Raw genomic sequence first — 7,049 nt, 5'->3', positions numbered from 1 at the left:
GCAACTACAGTGTTTCTCAGGGAGAATTGAGCACGCAACTCTCTAAATCCCAATGAGGAAAATAAAGTTTCCCTTCAAGCCTTATTTTCAAAAGGGCCCAATGAGCATTGACCCTGCTGTTTCTTTCTCTATTTTGTACCTCCAAGGTGCTTTAGAAGGGAGACACTTGACTTGTTTCAACTGGCCACAGTCTACAGGTTTAACCAAAGAAGCCCTGCACTGCCCATGACTCGGCATCTAGCTGTTCCCAACGCTGCATTGCTCACAAAGGCCCAAACACACAGGCCGTCCTTCTTGTACGTTTCTCTTCCTGGTGCAGACCCGCTAGTACTGAGAGATCTGGAATCCTTCCTAGAGCTCAAGAACCACACTGAATAAGGCTACATGGATTCTGCTGCATGCCAACCTGTGGCATGATACAAGAGGCACGGTAGCTTGAAGCTAGTGGTCAAAAGGGTTCTCCAATTCACTGTAGATTACCGAAGGATGAGCACCTACCAAGGAATGGCAACCTCCAAGTTTCTTTCTTGGAAAATCACTTGTCCTCACATAGACCATCGTGCAATGAAGAGAAGATGGGCAACAACAGTGTTTACCAGGTAACACTGAGGCCGCAACTCTCCGCTTGGCAATGAGAAAAATAAACTTTCCCAGGAAGCCTCAGTATGCATGGGGACGAAGCAGAATATTCCCCTGGCGATTCTGACTCTCTTATTGCACATCCAGTGGACACAATGGACCTTGACATTGGTAACCATTGCCATGCTGGGAGTCGTGATTGTGGTGTAAGGATATCAAGCTGATGGCTTAGTGGGGCCTAGGTGGCAATGTTTCTCTGGAATACCACTGAGTTAAGGGAAACCCTGTAAATTTAGAAGCTGGACGTGAAGTGTAGTTGCTGATTGAGGTGGACAGACTGCACGCATTAGTTCCCAGAAGCAATGGTAGGCTAATTGTGCTTTTCAGTGCAGCTCAGGTTTCCTCAAGAATGCAGACACGCTTCGCATGAAGGAAGGCATGGAACGTTGATAACGGTGTTGCTTTCAAGCTATCGCAATCTGGGTGTGTAACCAACGAAGCCCTTCACTGCCCATCACTTGGCATCTAGTTCTTCCCAACGGTAGACTGCTCACAACTGCCCAAAAACACAGGCAGTCCTTTTAGTACGTTTCAAAACCTAGTGCAGACCCGCGAGCCAAAAGAGACCGGATATGCTTCCTAGAGTTCAAGAACCACAGGCACTGAGGTTGCAGGGAATCTGTTGAATGCCTCCCTCTGTCATGAGAAGAGCTGAACGTTAACTTGAGGCTAGATGTCCCATGTGGTTGGCCCATTCCCTGAATATTCCCGAGGGATGAGCCACTACCAAGGAATGGCAACCTCCAAGTTTCTTTCCTAGAAACTCTCGTCATCACAATGGCAAATGTGCTATGAAGGGAAGATGTGCAAGTACACTGTTTCTCAGGGAGAATTGAGCCTGCAACTGTCTAAATCCCAAGGAGGGAAATAAGGTGTCCCTTCATGCCTTATGTTCCACAGGGACCACCGAGCATTGACCTGCTCTTTCTTTCTCTATTTTGTACCTCCATGGTGCGTTAGAAGGGAGACACTTGAGTTGTTTCAACCTACCACATTCTAGAGGTTTAACAAAAGAAGCCTTTCACTGCCCTTTTTTGGCATATAGTTGTCCCCAACTGAACGTTGCTCACAAGTCCCAGAAGAGACTGGCAGTCCCTCGTGTACATCTTGGATCCTAGTGCACACCCGCGTGTCCTAAGACACCAAAAATGCTTCCTAGAGTAAAAGCACTGCTTTGACAAAAGCTGCATTGAACCTGCTGCCTGCCTACCATTGTGACGAGAAAAGGAGGACGTTAGCTTGAGGCCAGTCGTCCCATGCGCTCGGCATATTCACTAACAATTGCTGAGTGAGGAGCACCTAGCAGGAATTGAAAGGCAACGTTTGTTTCATGGAAAATCACTTCTCCTGAAAAGGCAATTCTGCAATGAAGAGAAGATGGGCAACTACACTGTTTATCAGGTAACACTGAGGCCGCAAGTGTCGACATTCCAATGTGGAAAATCAACTTCCCATCAAGCCTCAATCTCCAAGGGGAGGGCACAGCATCTTATGCTGCCGTTTCTGAGTGCCTATTGGACATTCAGGTGACCAAGTAGACCTTTTAGTGAGTAAACTTTGCGATACAGGGAGTGGTGAGTGTGCTGAAAGGATTAGAGAGTCATAGGTTAGTGAGGATTGGGTGTAAAATGTATCTCCGGAACACCTAGCTTTCAAGGGAAAACCTGTAATTTTTCAGGCTGCACTTAAAGTCCACTGGCTTGCCTGGGGTAGATTCCATCACGTGTGGGTTCCCAGAAAAAAAGGATAGGATTATTATATTTTTCGTGTGCTCAGGGATAGGCAGAAAAGCAGACACGTTTGACACGAAGGAATGAACAGAACGCTGATAGCTAGGTGTTTTCAAGCTGTCGCAATCTAGGCGTTTATCCAACGAAACCATTCACTGCCCATGATTCGGCAACTAGCTGTTCCCAACGGCGCATTGCTCACAACGCCCCGAAGACACAGGCTGTCCTTTTTGTACGTATCAGATCTAGTGAAGACCCCCGAGTCCTAGGAGACCTGGAATGCTTCCCACAGCTGAATAAGTCCACATGGTTTCTGCTGCATAACAACCTGTGACATGATACAAGAGGAATGTCAGCTTGAGGTTAATGGTCAAATGGGATCGCCAATTCACTGACGATGACTGAAGGTTGAGCACCTACAAAAGAATGGCAACCTCCAAGTTTCCTTCCTAGAAACTCACTTGTCATCACAAAGCCATTTGTGCTATGAAGAGAACATGTGCAATTACAGTGTTTCTCAGGGAGAATTGAGCCGGCAACTCTCTAAATCCCAATGAGGAAAATATAGCTTCGCTTCAAGCCTTATTTTCAAAAGGGCCTGCAGAGCATTGACCCTGTGGTTTCTTTCTCTGTTTTGAACCTCCAAGGTGCTTTAGAAGGGAGATACTTGAGTTGTCTCAACTTGCAACAATCTAGACGTTTAACCAAAAAAGCCCTTCACTGCCCTAACTCGGCATCTAGCTGTTCCCAACGCTGCATTGCTCACAAAGGCCCAAACACACAGGCCATCCTTCTTGTACGTGTCTCATCCTAGTGCAGACCCGCCAGTCCTAAGAGATCTGGAATGCTTCCAAGAGTTCAAGAACCACACTGAATAACGCTACATGGATTCTGCTGTATGCCAATCTGTGGGAGGATACAAGAGGAACGTTAGCTTGAGGCTAGAGCTCAAACGGGTTCGCCAATTCACTGATGATTACCGAAGGATGATCATCTGCCAAGGAAGAGCAACCTCCAAGCCTCTTTCCTAGAAACTCACTTGTCATCACAAAGGCAGTGGTGCTCTGAAGGGAACATGTGTAAGTACAGTGTTTCTCAGGTAGAATTGGGCCCAAAGCTCTCTAAACCCCAATGAGGAAAATAAAGTTTCCCTTCAAGCCTTACCTTATTTTCAAAAGGGTCCGCAGAGCCTTGACCCTCCTATTTCTTTCCTTCTTTTGTACCACAAGGGTGCTTTAGAAGGGCTATACTTCAGTTGTTTCAACTTGCCACAGTCTAGAGGTTTAACGAAAGAAGCCCTTCACTGCCCATGACTCGTCATCTAGCTGTTCCCAACGCTACATTGCTCACAATGGCCCAAACACACAGGCCGTCATTCTCGTACGTTTCTCATCCTAGTGAATACCCGCCAGTACTAAGAGACCTGCAATCCTTCCTAGAGCTCAAGAACCACACTGAATAAGATTCTGCTGCATGCCAATCTGTGTCATGATACAAGAGGAACGTTAGCTGTGGTTAGTGTTCAATGGGGTCGCCAATTCAGTAAAGATTACTAAAGGATGAGCACCTACCAAAGAATGGCAACCTCCAAATTTCTTTCTTAGAAATTCTCTTGTCATCAAAAAGGGAATTGTGCCATGAAGGGACCATGTGCAACTAGATTGTTTCTCACTGAGGATTGATCCCGCAACTCTCTAAATCCCAATGAGGAAAATAAAGTTTCCCTTCAAGCCTTATATTCAAAAGCGCCCACAGAGCATTGACCCTGCTGTTTCTTTCTCTATTTTGTACTTCCAAGGTGCTTTAGAAGGGAGATACTTGAGTTGTTTCAGCTTACTACGTTCTAGAGTGTAAGAAAGAAGCCCTGCACCTCCCAGGACTCGGCATCTTCCTGTTCCCAACGCTGCACTGCTCACAACACCCCAAAGACACAGGCCACCCGTCTGGTACATTTCTCATCCTAGTGCAGACCTGCCAGGACTAAGAGAGCTGGAATGCTTCCCAGAGCTCAGGAACCAACCTGGATGAGGCTACATGTATTCTGCTGCATGCCAACCTGTTGCATGATAGCAGAGGAACGTTAGCTTGAGGCTAGTGGTCAAACGGGTTCGCCAATTCACTGAAGATTACCGAAGGATGAGCACCTACCAAGGAATGGTAACCTCCAAGTTTCTTTCCTAGAAACTCACTTGTCATCACAAAGGCAATTGTGCTATGAATGGAACATGTGCAACTACAGTGTTTCTCAGGGAGAATTGAGCACGCAACTCTCTAAATCCCAATGAGGAAAATAAAGTTTCCCTTCAAGCCTTATTTTCAAAAGGGCCCAATGAGCATTGACCCTGCTGTTTCTTTCTCTATTTTGTACCTCCAAGGTGCTTTAGAAGGGAGACACTTGACTTGTTTCAACTGGCCACAGTCTACAGGTTTAACCAAAGAAGCCCTGCACTGCCCATGACTCGGCATCTAGCTGTTCCCAACGCTGCATTGCTCACAAAGGCCCAAACACACAGGCCGTCCTTCTTGTACGTTTCTCTTCCTGGTGCAGACCCGCTAGTACTGAGAGATCTGGAATCCTTCCTAGAGCTCAAGAACCACACTGAATAAGGCTACATGGATTCTGCTGCATGCCAACCTGTGGCATGATACAAGAGGCACGGTAGCTGGAAGCTAGTGGTCAAAAGGGTTCTCCAATTCACTGTAGATTACCGAAGGATGAGCACCTACCAAGGAATGGCAACCTCCAAGTTTCTTTCTTGGAAAATCACTTGTCCTCACATAGACCATCGTGCAATGAAGAGAAGATGGGCAACAACAGTGTTTACCAGGTAACGCTGAGGCCGCAACTCTCCGCTAGGCAATGAGGAAAATAAACTTTCCCAGGAAGCCTCAGTATGCATGGGGAAGAAGCAGAATATTCCCCTGGCGATTCTGACTCTCTTATTGCACATCGAGTGGACACAATGGACCTTGACATTGGTAACCATTGCCATGCTGGGAGTCGTGATTGTGGTGTAAGGATATCAAGCTGATGGCTTAGTGGGGCCTAGGTGGCAATGTTTCTCTGGAATACCACTGAGTTAAGGGAAACCCTGTAAATTTTGAAGCTGGACGTGAAGTGTAGTTGCTGATTGAGGTGGACAGACTGCACGCATTAGTTCCCAGAAGCAATGGTAGGCTAATTGTGCTTTTCAGTGCAGCTCAGGTTTCCTCAAGAATGCAGACACGCTTCGCATGAAGGAAGGCACGGAACGTTGATAACGGTGTTGCTTTCAAGCTATCGCAATCTGGGTGTGTAACCAACGAAGCCCTTCACTGCCCATCACTTGGCATCTAGTTCTTCCCAACGGTAGACTGCTCACAACTGCCCAAAGACACAGGCAGTCCTTTTAGTACGTTTCAAAACCTAGTGCAGACCCGCGAGCCAAAAGAGACCGGATATGCTTCCTAGAGTTCAAGAACCACAGGCACTGAGGTTGCAGGGAATCTGTTGAATGCCTCCCTCTGTCATGAGAAAAGCTGAACGTTAACTTGAGGCTAGATGTCCCATGTGGTTGGCCCATTCCCTGAATATTCCCGAGGGATGAGCCACTACCAAGGAATGGCAACCTCCAAGTTTCTTTCCTAGAAACTCTCGTCATCACAATGGCAAATGTGCTATGAAGGGAAGATGTGCAAGTACACTGTTTCTCAGGGAGAATTGAGCCTGCAACTGTCTAAATCCCAAGGAGGGAAATAAGGTGTCCCTTCATGCCTTATGTTCCACAGGGACCACCGAGCATTGACCTGCTCTTTCTTTCTCTATTTTGTACCTCCATGGTGCGTTAGAAGGGAGACACTTGAGTTGTTTCAACCTACCACATTCTAGAGGTTTAACAAAAGAAGCCTTTCACTGCCCTTTTTTGGCATATAGTTGTCCCCAACTGAACGTTGCTCACAAGTCCCAGAAGAGACTGGCAGTCCCTCGTGTACATCTTGGATCCTAGTGCACACCCGCGTGTCCTAAGACACCAAAAATGCTTCCTAGAGTAAAAGCACTGCTTTGACAAAAGCTGCATTGAACCTGCTGCCTGCCTACCATTGTGACGAGAAAAGGAGGACGTTAGCTTGAGGCCAGTCGTCCCATGCGCTCGGCATATTCACTAACAATTGCTGAGTGAGGAGCACCTAGCAGGAATTGAAAGGCAACGTTTGTTTCATGGAAAATCACTTCTCCTGAAAAGGCAATTCTGCAATGAAGAGAAGATGGGCAACTACACTGTTTATCAGGTAACACTGAGGCCGCAAGTGTCGACATTCCAATGTGGAAAATCAACTTCCCATCAAGCCTCAATCTCCAAGGGGAGGGCACAGCATCTTATGCTGCCGTTTCTGAGTGCCTATTGGACATTCAGGTGACCAAGTAGACCTTTTAGTGAGTAAACTTTGCGATACAGGGAGTGGTGAGTGTGCTGAAAGGATTAGAGAGTCATAGGTTAGTGAGGATTGGGTGTAAAATGTATCTCCGGAACACCTAGCTTTCAAGGGAAAACCTGTAATTTTTCAGGCTGCACTTAAAGTCCACTGGCTTGCCTGGGGTAGATTCCATCACGTGTGGGTTCCCAGAAAAAAAGGATAGGATTATTATATTTTTCGTGTGCTCAGGGATAGGCAGAAAACCAGACACGTTTGACACGAAGG

The sequence above is a fragment of the Eschrichtius robustus genome, chromosome 12, assembly GCF_028021215.1.
Source record: "Eschrichtius robustus isolate mEscRob2 chromosome 12, mEscRob2.pri, whole genome shotgun sequence".
NCBI classification, from domain to species: domain Eukaryota; kingdom Metazoa; phylum Chordata; class Mammalia; order Artiodactyla; family Eschrichtiidae; genus Eschrichtius; species Eschrichtius robustus.
The sequence above is the reverse complement of the archived record's forward strand: the minus strand, read 5'-3'. Positions refer to the sequence as shown.